The 14,958-nt window shown below is 36.0% G+C and overlaps 1 long non-coding RNA gene across 1 annotated transcript in view; it reads left to right on the top strand.

Annotated features, from left to right (window-relative positions):
* LOC123289948 (uncharacterized) overlaps positions 1-12,656 on the top strand; it is a 66,270-nt gene extending 53,614 nt beyond the window's left edge. Inside the window, exons 2-4 of the long non-coding RNA XR_006534225.2 lie at positions 7,482-7,597; positions 10,205-10,307; positions 11,183-12,656. This is a non-coding gene — a long non-coding RNA (uncharacterized lncRNA). The remainder of the gene's footprint in view (positions 1-7,481; positions 7,598-10,204; positions 10,308-11,182) is intronic.
* Positions 12,657-14,958: the final 2,302 nt, after the last annotated feature.

Here is a 14,958-nt window from a genome sequence, read left to right as displayed (position 1 = left end):
TAGAGAGTGGGAACCTGAAAGTGACAATCACGTCACTCCAAGGTTCTTACGTTCTAGTGAGAGACGGGGTGAGGAAGGTATGAGGGCAGGTGGTTAAAACATCTCACACCTCTCATGAGAAGAGAACATTTGGGCTGAGTTTTAACGATGAGTAAGAATTAGCCAAGTGAAAATGACATGCAGGCGGGGTAGACAGAGGCAGTGCAGACAGAGCAGATAGATTAGCCAAAGCCATGAGTGGAAGGAAGAGCCACACACCTAGGGAAATACAAGCAGTGAAGAATTACAAGTTCAAAAGTGTAAGGCAGGGGATGGAGGGAGAGGAGATTAAAGTGTGATAGAAGGCAGTAAAACAATACAGAATGTGTACACCACGTTAGGTAGTTTGAAATTCATTTGGTAGGTGATAGGGGAACTGTTGAAATGTTTTAAACAGGGAAATCATGGGGTTATATTTGTGTTTACAATAGGTTATTCTATAAGTGATATGGTGAATGGATTTGAGAAGTCTAAAAATTACATTGATGAGATAGTCCCAGTTTCAAATATATCCCATTGTCCCTATGAATCCATTTGTGTTCATCAGAAAACATGACCTATTTCTTTTGGTTTAGTAAATGTGGACAGGATATTACACTGAAAAATGGGGACAGTAAAATTTGCATGGCTGGACTGAAGGAAAGGGATTGTATCTTATCATCTTGGAAGTTCAAATACCTACAGTACGAACTTAGTGGAGAGTCAGCATCTCTCATATTTTGAACAAATGAATACATTTTTTGAGTACGTATGACATGTTAGATATTGTGTTAAGTCCTTTCATCCAGGTACCGATTTAATTCATACAATAATCCAATATGAAGATGTGGTATAATTACAGATTGCTGTAAGGTGAAAGTGCTTACTACATGCTATATGTACTATAATATCCTATTTTAGTCTCACAGCAGCCTTGTTAAGAAGTTGTGTTATTACTATTGTACAGATTGTAAAACCGTGGTTCAGAGAGCTTTATGGAAGCTTGTATAACTAGTTAGTGATGGGAATTAAATTAAATCCAGGTCTCTGTGCCTTCAAAGCTCACTGTATTGGTATAGAATAGGTCCAGAGAATACTGTGTTGTACCGTCCTTCTGGAGGAAACTGAGAATTAGAGTGTTAATAATTTAACCACGGATTCATAGCAGGTGACACAGCCAGTCCAACCCAGATTCTTTGATTTTAGGTGCGGTGTTCTTTCCATTGCACCAGAGCTGTCTTCCTACTGTATCCATGGAGTTGCACTCCGAAAGCCAAAGCTCTTCATGAACATCTTCAGACTTTGGGGCTCTGACTGCCTTCTGGATTGCCAAACAGAGCTTAAGCCTGAACCTCTCCAACCCCCACATCCCCTCCATCATGATCAAAAAGCAGTCTTCTGATTTCTAGGTTAGGTCTCAAAATACCTTAATTGTATTTTCTTGACACCATTTTTTAATTGGTAGTGTAATTTGATTTAACAGACCACACAATTAACCAGAATGCACCACCCCAATTATTTACTAGATATTTATCTTAAATCACAAAGATTTTATTTAAAAAATAATATTTTAGATCCCTAATTTCAATTTTATTTTCTACAAGGTATCTAGAATTTGTTAAATTTAGGGGAAAGATTTAAGCTACAATATACATTGCCCAATTAATTTTTTCAGTATGTCAACCCTACAGATATTAAAAAGTAGAATAATAGCCATCCCCATTCAATGAGGGAAAATGAAATACAAATATCTTTATTGATTCATTCATTCTACATAAAAATCATCTAAGTGTCTGATCTTCATCAAATCAGTTCCTCTGGAATTATACTCTTCATGGCATAGTACCAAAGGTACTATCTTATTTCTTATTTTCCTTAGCTTCTCTGAGACATTGTCACCGTTGAGTATCTGTGTCACACCCTTATTCCACAGGGGCCCTTCTCTTGCTTCAGAGATTCCATACTCTCATATACTCCTTCTTTCTCTACAGCCATTCTCTGCTTATTTTTTTAATTGATGTATTTAATTTTATCTTATTTACATGGTCAACCAATCCTATATATACTCCAAGAACGAGGATGCGATTATGAACTAATCTGTGTAAAGAGGTACATTTTATGAGCTATTAAAATAATGTATTACATTCTTGAAAATCTATTGATCCAAGTTTACCTGGAGATTCCCACTTGCTGAAACTAATGCATTCGGTGTTGAGAACAAATTGTTTGTTGCTCAGCTTTGAGTATCAAATCAAACTTACTGCATATATGGTGGGAAGGCCAAGTTTTCTTGAGAGATAAAAAATTTCTAAGTCCTAAAATTCATAGGCACTTCCAACCTCCAACATGAGAACAAAATACTCTAGACAGTATTTTCCAGGTGGCCCCATTCTCCCTAAACAGGGGTCCAGAATAAGACATATGAGGTAGAGTTGCCCTAGTTAATCTTCAGACCTATAGCCAGAAGCTGAGGCACCCAGTGGCCCCACAGAAAGGTGAGTTAATGCTTTATGCCAGTAAGTTTATGAGTGGTTTGTTAAGTAGCGTTTTTGTAGCAATAGCTGGCTAATACAGAAATTGAAGCTTGAAGTCTGAATGTAGGGATTTATTGTAAGACATCATAGATTGGGCATTAGTTGAAGTCACAAAAGCTTTTGGCTGAACAGCAAAAAGTAGTAAAATTTTGAGCAACAGGCAGAAAATGGAGATGTTGTGAGGAAGGTAACTGGGCTTGAGATGTGCTCTGCATGCATTAAATTATTTAATCCTCACACCAATGGAAGAGAGGCCCTTTCAGTCCGCCATAAGGTATAAAAAGGTGAACTCATGGAAGATTTCTCCAACTGTACTTGGAAAAATCTGTACTGTACTAAATCCTTGACAGGATTCTGGACATGTCTTCTCAATGACTGTCCTAGCTGAGGCCATGAAGCAATTAGGAAAAACTAAGAACAGTACTAACAAAAGCACCGTTACCCTTCTGCCCATACGTTTATGTGACATGCAGGCAGGGAAGAGAAGGAACGTGGCTGTAGGTGAGCTTCAGCTCAGCCCAGGCTTCCAGATCTGAAGAGCCAATGCGGCAGCTTCTCGCCCACCAGAAAATGAGGGAGTTCACCTCATAGGTCAAATGATTTAAAGTACTATGTTTTTGGTTCATTATAATTAGGATAAAAATTGTACATGGATTACTAAGAAAATGTATAAAATTGTATTGGAAATTAGTGCTTGCTATGTAACAGTCATTTTTCAAACCTTTCCCTCTCCTGTTCTCGTAATTAAAAAAGCAAAATAAAAACAGAACCAAAAACAAACACTATGTTCTTGTCCAACCTCTTGAAATTGACACTAAAAATGCTCCTTATAAGTCTAAATTGGTGGAAAGGATTCAATCTCCAATGCATTATGCATACTAACTTTTAAAAATCAAACCATCGCTTTTTTCATTTTTTATTTTAATGAGGAGAAAACAGAATTAGTTTTTTTAAGAACCAGATTTTTCAACTTCCCACCTTTTTTCCTCTTTAAATTATTTTTTTTCTTTTTTCTTCTCCCCAAAGTCTGCCAGTACATAGTTGTATATTCTAGTTGTAGGTCCTTCTAGTTGCGGCATGCGGGATGCCACTTCGGCACGGCCTGATGAGCAATGCCATACTCTCGCCCAGGATCCGAACCGGCGAAACCCTGGGCCGACCGAGCAGAGTGCGCAACTTAACCACTGGGCCATGGGCTGGCTCCGCCTCTTTAAATTTTATGTATTTATTTATTGTTTGTTTTGTTTACTACACTTCACTTGGTTCAAAATCAAAATAATATAATAAGGCAAGCATTAAGAAGTCTTGTTACTACACTTGTTCCCTAGGTAAACACTTCTATTAATTTCTTGGTATAATTTCAGTGTTTTTTAAGCATATACAAGCAGACATAAATATATGTTCTTCTGCCCTCATTTGTTCTTTCATAAATGTAGTGATTTTTTTTAACAATAGTTTTAGTTTTCTATTGTTGTTGTAACAAATTACCATCAATTTAGTGGTGTAAAAAACATAAACTTACTACCTTGCAGTTCTGGAGGTCAGAAGTCTAAAATCAGCTTTTCAGATCTAAAATCAAGGTGTTTGCAGGACTGATTCTTTCTGGGTGCTCCCAGGAAGAATGCGTTTCTTCCCTCATCCAGCTTCTAGAGGCTGCTTTGACATTCCTTGGTGCACAGCCAAACCACTCTAGTATCCATGTTGCCTTCTTCTCTTCTGTCATCAAATTTCCCTTTGGTTCCCTCTCATAATGATCCTTGAGATTGCATCTAGGGCCTACCGGAAAATCCAGGATCATCTCCCCATGTCCAGATCCTTAATTTAATCACATTTGCAAATTCTCTCCTGCCATATAAGGTAGCACGCACAGGTTCTGAGGATTAGCATGTGGATATTTGGTAAGAGTGCATTAGTTAGGTTGACACAGCAATATTTCCTGGAAATCACTCTTCTCAATCATTAGAAAGTCAACTTGCTCACTTTTTTTTGTAGCTGCATGGTATACCCAGGTATAACTCTACCATGGTTTATAACTAATTGCCCACTGATGGACGTTTTTTGCTTTTGCAGACAATGCTGCAATTAATGACTTTATGAGTACAACATTTTGGACCTGCACATATCTATATTATATTATATGTAATATATTTAAATATAAATATGTATAATAAATAAAGATATATAAACATAATATAAAATATTAATTTTAATACTTGAACATTATAAGGAACATTTTATAAAAATACACATACTAATGTGTTGGATTGACTTTTATAATTAGCTCATGTTTCTGAGGATAAGCTGTGTTACTAGAATGAGATAGTATTCAGCATCAATTCTATTCATTTTTCTTTTTTATAGATGTAAGCTCTGAGAAACCTTGTTCACACAAATAGATAGGTGAGAATTAAAGGATTTACAGCACTATCTTTGAAGTCTTTAAAGTCCTTGTTAATCATATACTTAAAACCACAGCGTGATCTATCATCAAAAACGATTCTATAACTTGTCAGACGACAACTCAATTATGTGCTCCTTTAACTTATGTTGGATACAAATAGTTGGAAACCACTGAACCATAAAATATTCATTATTTGTCATCCATTCATCAGAGTCATTCACCTTTTCAAAATCAAAAGCAACATTTTGAAAAGCATTGCTATATTTTGCTCTTCTGGAGTTTTTGCCTCCTAGAATGATGGAAGATGGTAAAATCTGGAAGATAAGAAATAAGATCTGAGTTGGAAAGGAAAAATTATGAAAGGAAGTTAGGAAAGGGAGCAAAACTTGACTACGTGTTGCTTCTTGGGCATATCAATTGTGGTTACGTGTACACACAAGGGTTGAAGATCTGCAAATGGACTCCTTTAAAATATTCCTTTTTGCATACTCCTTGTGAATTCTTCATGTACCCTCATGGTATAAGTATTTCACTGAATATTGAAGACTAGAGCTGTTCGCTACTTCAGAATGTATTCTCCAACACTGAAGGCTATGCTTTTATTCTCTTCTTAACGGCCTACATAAATTTTAGAAGTGTTGCTTTAGAGCAAAAGGTCTCTAAAATAATTCCTCTTCAAAAGCAAAGATGGTCTTTTTTACTGATTAAAATTATTAAGAATAGCTCCTGGTGCTTGCCAAATATATGCAGATGATAAATGCTCATGAAATGATTAAAAGAAAGTTAGGAAGAGTACGCAAACACAATTCATAAATACTTAGTTCCAGTTTGGTTAGCTTGCTGTTCACCTGCCAGCTCCTTCTAAGGGAGTCAGTGTCTTGGCCCTAATAGGAAGGATCTACCTGGTTCAGCTGCCTTCACATAACTGTAGCAGGGCAGTAAGTGAGAAATTTCCCAATGTTTTGGCTGTGTGGCTGGGGTTTGACCTGTGTGGGTGTTAAGTGCCCACACATTCTACAGAGGTGCTAGACCGTCTACGTAGAACTTGTTGGAAACCGGCCCAAATTGGTTCTGCAACACTTAACCCATCATCACCTTCAGCCTATATATAAGAGGAGGCTAGTAAATTAATGAGTGAGGACTGATGAATGAGGATTTCCTGGAGAAAAATTTGGGAGTGCTATGCTTTTCCTCTCCCATTTCCTGGGGGGAGGATGTGCTTCTTTTCAACTTAAGCCACCTGAATAGAACTTCAAGGAAGCATCCAAAGAACTCAGAGGTGTAGAAACTCATGCCTGACTCTCACTGGACAAGAAATAGTTAAAGACTGGCTAGTATTAGCTGGGAGTCAGAACAAAGAGAGAGGGCTCCACAGAGGATGGCTCTTATTTCCAGTATTTGGTGGGAAAGGATATGAGTTTTCCCTTAGATTAAGAGGATGTGGACTTATGTAGCCAAGCTTAAGCCAGGATGACATGACCCCAAGAGCAACAGGCTGTGTGGGACGTTAGCAAGAAGAGACCAGCTGAAGAGAAACTTAAGAGGTGGTATAGCACCCAGGTGAAGAGTATGACAGTGGGAGATACCAGGAGAACTCTCTGATATTTAGGCATTTGTCATCAAGAGGACTATAATTTTCAGATTGAAATAGCATTGGTCAATTCAGGTCCTTTGTCCATTTTTTAAATCAAATTATTTGCTTTTTTCCTATTGAGATGTAAGAGTTCCTGACATAGTTTTCCAAAGAAGATATCCAAATGGCCAACAAGTACATGAAAAGATGTTCAACATCACCAATCATCAGGGGAATGCAAATCAAAACCACAATGAGATATTACCTCATACATGTTGGGATGGCTAATATGAAAAAGACAAGTGATAATGTTGGTGAGGATGTGGAAAAAAGAGAACTCTTGTATAGTATATAATTTACATTAGCACAGCAATTATGAAGGTTCCTCAAAAAAATTAAAAGTAGAACTACCATAAGATACAGCAATCCCATTCCTGGATATACATCCGAAGGAAATGAAATCAGTATCTTGAAGGGATATATGACTCCAGGCTCATTACAGCATTATTCACAATAGGCAAGACATGGGAACAACCTAAGCGTCCATCAGTGAATAAACAGATAAAGAAAATGTGATACACACACACACACAGAGGAATATTTTCAGCCATAAAAAGCAAGGAAATCTTGCCATTTGCAACAGCATGGATGAACCTAGAAGGCATTATGCTGAATGAAATAAGCCAGACACGGAAAGACAAATACCATGTGGTATACTTACATATGGAGTTGAACTTGTAAAAACAGAGTAGTGACCAGGGCCTGCTGCTAATGTGTCCCACCACTGCTATATACTCTTAATAAGAGCCAATATATAAAAATATAAAATAGACTTGCCTCATGAGAAGAACAAATTAGATGAGTACCTTCTTTTAGTAAAGTCTTCTCAAGTATCTGTGTAGAAAGGTTCTTTTTCTCCTTGATATCATAGTTTTATTTTGTTTGTTTTCTTCAGGTTTTAAAGGAACAATAGGATAAACCAGCTGATTTTCAGGGATATTTTCAGCTTCAGATTTCTGTGATAAAAATGAGAAGACAGAAGTGGATGACCTACCACGAGATGCTGCTGAGGTAGGAGACCCTGAATAGGAAGAAAATGAAGAGAGCAGTTTAGATGGGGGAGGTGATGAACATGCATGAGATGACAGTCACTTCTCAGCTGTCTCTGTGATCAATGCAGATATAACTAGATGGTCCAGGTATTCATTCCAGTTGATAACGGATGGGCTTTGCAAACATTTCCTAATAACATGACAGTGGTATCTATTGCTAAAGCATGGATATTATGAGGAATCTAAAGAGAGACATTGGCCAGGTATGTTGATCAGAAGCCAAATACAGATTCTACTTAGCAACCTCGCTACACTTCACTTCCTTCGGAATAAAATCTTTTTTCAGGTTAATAATTTAATAATTGTACTTATTTTGTGCTAGGCAGTCTATTAAGAGTTTTTATATGCATTATTTCATTGCATATTCACCACAGGCCTAAAGAGACAAGCATTATTTCCATTTTTTAGATGAGTCTTAGGTAAAATAACTTGAACAAACAGAAAGTTGCAGAACTAAAAATCAAACTCAGATGCCAGACCCCAAAACGCATGTTCTTAGCCTTCATACTAGATGACCTTGTCTCTTGGGGTTAAGTGCATGGGGCATTAATATCTCTCTAGAATCTATACTCCATTCTACTATCATAGTCCTAATTTAATTTACTTCTTAACTACATCATCTTTGAAACATATCAGAAGCAAATGGTAAAGAAGTCTTCTTGTTTTTTTCTAGGTTTGTCTTTGCTTTATTGAAGTGTAGCCCATTCTCTAGGTTACCTAGTCTTAAAATCCAAGTGGCTAAGTTAATTCAAGTAACTAATGTATCAATTGAGAAATAAATTATTATAAAATTGGTTGCTTAGCATGACAAGACTCCTTACAAAAGTAGAGGCATTCATATATCTACCTGTTATTCATCCCTTAGCATTTTCTAGAGAATAAAGTAGCTGAAACATACAAAATAGGAGATAAAATAAATTGAAATTGAAAAGAATAACAAGTGCTTCTGAATTTCCAATGTCAATTTATTATAGACTTTTTAAATTAAAAAAATCCTTAAAATATTGCTGTTTTTAGGGGTTACACATAATTGTGCATAACTTGCGTATCTTAAAAAATGATAAATTGGACATGATGAAAACAATTATTAAAGAATATAGACATTGCAACAGTAAGAAATGACTGGGAATCACATAAAACCTGATATTTTGTATTTTCAAATAATACTGATCTTTAGAGCTAACGACTACATAAAAAGAAATTAAGGAATGCCCTTTCTGAAACCAATTTCATAATCTTTAAGTGCCAGAGGTATCTATCCAATTAAGACCTGGAGGTGTGAAATGGTCAATGGAGAGAAGGCGAACAGTGCTTACCATGAAGCTAATGACTCATTAGATTGTTCAAACTTCACTCACTCGTTGTGGGGTCTTCCAAATTCAAACCATGGTAGTATACATCCTTCATATTTGAAATGTAAAGCCAAGCATAGATTTTAAAAGTGGTGCTATTGACGTTATTTTTCTCCTATTTCAACTTTCTTTTTGAAATTATGTTGTTACAAACTTGCATTTCAACTTCCATGTTTTCAAATTTCCATTGTTACAACATCTCCAAATCATCTAGTCTCAACTAAGAAATCTATGAAAAACTAAGAAGCCTCTAAAAGGTTCACGTGAACATAAACAGGAAAAAAATTTATCTGTCTCACTCTTCTTTTATTCTCTAATCCCTTCCTTAGAAATATATTGGAAAGAAAATTATGCCTGTGGTGTAACGTTTATCCCTAGGTTTCATTTCTCTTGCTTATATATAAATAATGTGATTAAGATATACAGAAGCCTGACTTTTAATCTGTAGCCCTGATTTCCCTCAGTTGAGGTTTCTCCTTAGTATCGGTGTACTGGTGTGATGGAACTCAGTCTTGTATTTTGGAGCCAGATACTCTTCCAAGTGTTTCCACATGTAAAACTCCCCATCTAAACACCAACCACTGGTCTCTAGCAGCTTAGAATTCAACCGATGTCCAAAAGGTTAACGTTACCAATGCAAACAACCAAGTGAGTATCAAACTAGGGGGTAAGGCAGGGAGCTATTAGGACTAGGATTTCTGAGGTCGTTTTGCTACATGCAGCAGGAAAATCTGAGTTGAAAAAAGGTAATTAGTATAGTGTATTCTGCAGCTGGCATGAAAAGTGTTTGCCAAAAGTAAAGTACTCTTCATTCAATAATGCTGTCATAAGAGTCTATTTGTATGAGTGTTTATTTAAGGTTTGATATACTTTCAATAAAAATTAAAACAATATTTATCATCATAAAACGTGGGTCAAATTCATATTATTTCATTTAATATGTCTTGATATGTTTAAGATACTTCATTTCAAGCATTTAATACCCATTAATCACCAATTTGAATGTTATAAGTGTATGTATGTGCCTAAGTGTATATCACATACAAATATGATTAATCATGTATGTGTGTGTGAACATATGCATGTATAAAAGATTTTTATCAGCTGTTCCTAGCCTCATACCATAGGGAACAATCTGTACTGTCACAGAAATCGGACTTTAAGTAAGAATCTCTCAAACTAGGTCTTATCACTTATTGCTTCCATTTCTCCAGATGCTTTGCAGCTTCCCGAATGGATTGAAGGATTAAAGAAGAAAATCTTCATCAGAAATAAAGACATGGCACTGTTTATACAGTCAGCTATGGTTCCAACATGGTATGAATCAAATTTTTCCAAATGATTTGAATTATTATTATAATATTTTGATGGGGGTTGTTTGTGGAGGAGGAGGGTAATGTTTCATATCCTCCCTTAGGGGACATCAATATAATAATCCTGTAGTAAGTTTAGATGAATCAGGAAAGATAAGTATTTCTCTTCATGATATCTTAGGTCAGAAGAAATAAAAATATAATTAATTAAATACATAATCAAACATCTATTAGCAAATTAAATAACTACCTTTGCATCCTATATTTCATTCCAACAGCTTTATAATATGTATCTTGTATGATGGGAACATTCCATTAATGAGGCATGTATCTAGTTATTGGCTAGTCATTACAAATATTTTTTTTTGACACGGACAATCCTTCTTTCTTTTTGACTTCCTTCCTCCTATCACTCCCTGTCATTTTCTTTCCCTCTTCTTCTCCTTGCTCCTTTCTTCCTGTTTAAATGAATAGCCCTCATAAATTTTTGTGTATGTGTTTGTTTATAACCCCCTCTTTTGTATGCATTCTTGGATTTTCCAAGGAATATACATTTGCTTCATATGTGAAGAAGTGTGTGTGTGTGTGTGTGTGTGTGTATATGTACATAACATATATATTACAACAAATATTCAATTATATTTAAAATTGAATATATATCCAATATATAAAATATTGAAAAATCAACATATATGTGAATGTTTTGTAATTTTTTTAATATTTTGTAATTTGTGCATCCTGGAAGGCATATTTCAAACTGCAGATTGTTAAAGTTATAGTTTATGAAACTGTTATCACTGATAACATCTGGATAATGCTTGGCAACATAAAAAGTCTGAGCACATATATCAATCAGTTAAGGCTATTTTCTCATTCCAGGGGTCGTAATGGAACTCCACGTGGAAATGAGTCTGCATAAGGAAAGATTATTGTTCAAATTTGAAAGGGGACAACAGAAGGCAAGTGAAGTATGCAGGAGTTTCATGGGACATGAGATGAAGAACAGCTAACAAAATTATGCCTGCTGACTCTGCATGAAAGAAGGGTCGGGGTAGCTGAATGTTAAATTACCAAAGGGAATGTTTCAAAGAAAATCACATATTTAAATGGAATCTTCCCTTCTTATAATTTCGACCTAGAAGCTTGTGCTTTAAACTCAGAACTGATGACTTTACTTGTGAAAGTCAATTTTCGGACAGGACAAGACAGCTATCTGGGTCTCTGAGCTTGAATTAAGTGTCTTCTGGGGAATAATTTAAGGAAGAGTTTGAGAAAATGAAGAGATAAGAGTCTAATCTTCTCCTATCTACCAGCTTCATCATCAACTAGCTGCGTTTCTATCCCATGTCAGACTGGTCTTTAGAATAAGGCTGCAAGTCTCCTTTCCCAGTGAGTGCAGAATCTCACAAGCTCTTGAGAATTGTGCTGTTAGAGGGGCTACTCCCAGAGTGATTTTCAAAGGTCTCTGAAATGACATCTCCATTCTGTCGCTTCTCTCTGAGCTAAAAAGAACCACAATATCCATTTCCACCCCCCCACCCTCCGACACACATTGTCTTTACATCCAAAATAGATATCAGTAGTCAAATAGTATAATAGCTTCTCCAAAACAAGTGAGCCAGTCACCTTCACATTGACTAGTGAATTACAACCTTTTTTTTTTGTACCACCAAAAATCTCTTTTACTATTCACTCCCCACTCCATGAACTTTGAAATTTGACAAACAAAGTCTATACAGAGAATTTACTCACAATAAGTAACAGTTCAATTCTCATTATTTTTTTCTCCTAGATAAGAGTCAATTGGAGATTCTGGTAATCCTAAATAGATTCAAGGACAAAGAAACCCAAGGGATGGTATAGCACCTTAGTGAAGAGGAGGAAAGCTGGAGACTGGTTTTCTATCCTGGCTCTGCAACTTACTAGACATGTGACCATGGACAGTTTATTTAACCTTTTTATGCCTCTATTCCTCATATGTGATAATTGGAAAATAATTTTATCCACATAATGTCACTGTGAGGATTAAATGTATTCATATATATAAAGCACTTAGAATGGTTCCTGCCTGGCACATGGTATCACTATAGAAGTGCTTGGTGCTCTTGATATTTTAATTAGCCTAAGAAGACTTACAACAAGTAAATGTATGACTCCCATAAAGTTATATTTCCCATAACCATTAGATCTTTGATTTCCTGGTCTAAGATGTTTTGGATTAGAAGTCACTATAGTAGCGTGTACACCCCTGGAAAGGAAGTGCTTTAATTACATTCATTTTCATATCCCTGTTCCATGTAACACAGGTTTTTGTACATAGACATGCAATAAATCTGTTGATGTGTTTATATTTTCTTGATATTTTTGAGGAAATATTATTGTCGACGAAAATAATCCATATCCAATCTATAAATGAAAATTTGGGTGAGTTTATTCTGAGCTTAAATCTGAGGATTATAACCCGGGAGAGTCTTTCCACAAAGGAACAGAGCACTCCAAAGAAGTGGGGGTATAAGGGTGGTTATATACCCTCTAAGAGGATGTTTCACATAGGATTGAAATGTCCCTCCCACAATAGTCGCGAGACTGCTCTGTCGGCACAGCGACTGATGGAAATAGCAGGTAGGTCTTCTGTCTCTGTGAACACAGCAGGGTGGCAGTCTGTTGTCCCCAGCTGGGTGGTCACAGGTGAGCTGGGAGGTGAGTGCAGCAATCAGTTCCTAGCCTAAAGAAAAATGCTAATGTCTGGGGGAAGTTGCATCTTTATCTCAAGGGCCTTTGTTCTGGCCAAAGGAAATGTCTAAGCAGATATGCAATGCGTGCTCAATAGCCAGTCAGGCCCTTTTGGAGGAAAAAAAAAAGAAGTCAGGCCGAATTAGGTTTATACCAAATGGCTTCCTCATATACTCCAATATATCCTATTGCTTGCCATTTTTATTTGTCATTATGTACATGCATTCATTCTAAAAGGTTCATGATGAAATTTGGTTAGGAAGTTTTATAATATAGACTGTTTCAGTTACTTATTTAACTTTTATCATTTGAGCTGGCCACATTGTAGCAATTTGCATCATTTACAGTTAACACTGGTTACCAAATTTCTGAATAGTGACAACAGGAAGAATTACCCCAAACCAGAACTTGAGCAAAGCATTTCCTTATTTAAAAAATAGAGAAATAGTTAAGAATAGAAATTGGGAAAAATTTTAGAGAGGATAAAGGGAACAGAATAAGCTAAGCTTAAACTGTGAGGATACTTAATTAGCTTTTCATCCTTGATTTATGTTGCATATTTGTAAAGCCCTCTGTAAACACTAAGTGTAACATAAATGAAAGATATCTTTACTTTTATTATTTTACTAGTAATATGTCCACTATCACTATCCCCAATCATCGTTACATCTGTAGAAAAGGAATCACTGAGACCGATTTCCAGATTTTAGCTGCATTGGCCAAATGTTTTCTTTCCCAAGGCTGAGAATAACCGCTCTATGAAGCAGGGATCTAATAGTATTCAGTGCGCTGAGCCTATTCTTGGTCAAAAGCAAGCATTCAGGGCTGTGACAAAGGTTGGCAAAGACCAATCAGCTGGAATGGATAGCATTGTGTGCAGTTGGATCATGGCGTGATATCTAAGGACACATCAACCAGAACTGATTATGTTAAAACAGAATTCTCTGAGAGCCTTTGAGTCAGCACTTCCTAAAGATATACAGCTCAGAATGTGCCTGTGTAATGACTCTAAATCTTCTTTTGAATGCTGAAGGGTGGCTTTGAAATGTTCAGTGGCTTGGTTAGACTCTGTGTTTTGAACATATGGGTGTCTCCATCTCTTTTGTCATATCCGGACATATTTCTTCTTAACAGTGTATTTTTAATAGCACATTTCTTTTGAGATGCTCCAACAACTTTGTTAACAGTCTGTGATCTGCTGTCACAAAACCACTGATGAATTGCATAAGGTCAGTTAAGTTCATGTTAAACACAGGGAAGTAAAATAGTTAAGGAATATGAAGGTGGGGTTGGGGGAAGGGACTCAGTAATGTAGTAGAAGAATTCTTATCTAACTTGGATCTTCTCTTTATCCTGTGTAATAATTACATACTCTCTATGTTCAACATGTTTAATTGTGCATACACAAATCTCATGACATGTTGTCTAGTTACATCACTTTCTCATTAAGCCAAAGCATTTCTCCACTTCAATCTTTTTTGAGTGTAAGACAATAAAACTCCAGCAAAATCTTCCATTCAAGAAAATATCCTTAATGGATTTTATAAAATTAAAAAATGCCCAGGGCTTTTTGAAATAAGGCATACTTATCATATCATAAAGAGAAGTTTTGTTTTACCACTCTTTTCTTATGTCAGCACACATTAAAATCTACTTAAAGAATGTGCTTAATTTCCAGTGGAACTGTGTTTGAGTATCATGATTGCAAGTGGGAAATGAACAGTATTTTAAATAATTAGTTTTTATTTTGTGTATACAACAAATTGGTAATTACTATGTAATTGTATACTTTAAATGTAAAAGCATTCCTCAACTAGTGTATTGAAAATGGGTCATTCTCAAGAATATCTGGTAAGTGAGTGACAAAGATGAGTCTTGCCAGCAAGACATTTCTAAATGGGAATTTAATTTTCTATGAAAGA

Source organism: Equus asinus, chromosome 9 (genome assembly GCF_041296235.1).
Source record: "Equus asinus isolate D_3611 breed Donkey chromosome 9, EquAss-T2T_v2, whole genome shotgun sequence".
Taxonomy (NCBI): domain Eukaryota; kingdom Metazoa; phylum Chordata; class Mammalia; order Perissodactyla; family Equidae; genus Equus; species Equus asinus.
Note: the sequence above shows the minus strand (reverse complement) of the source record. Positions and strands in the feature narration are given on the sequence as shown.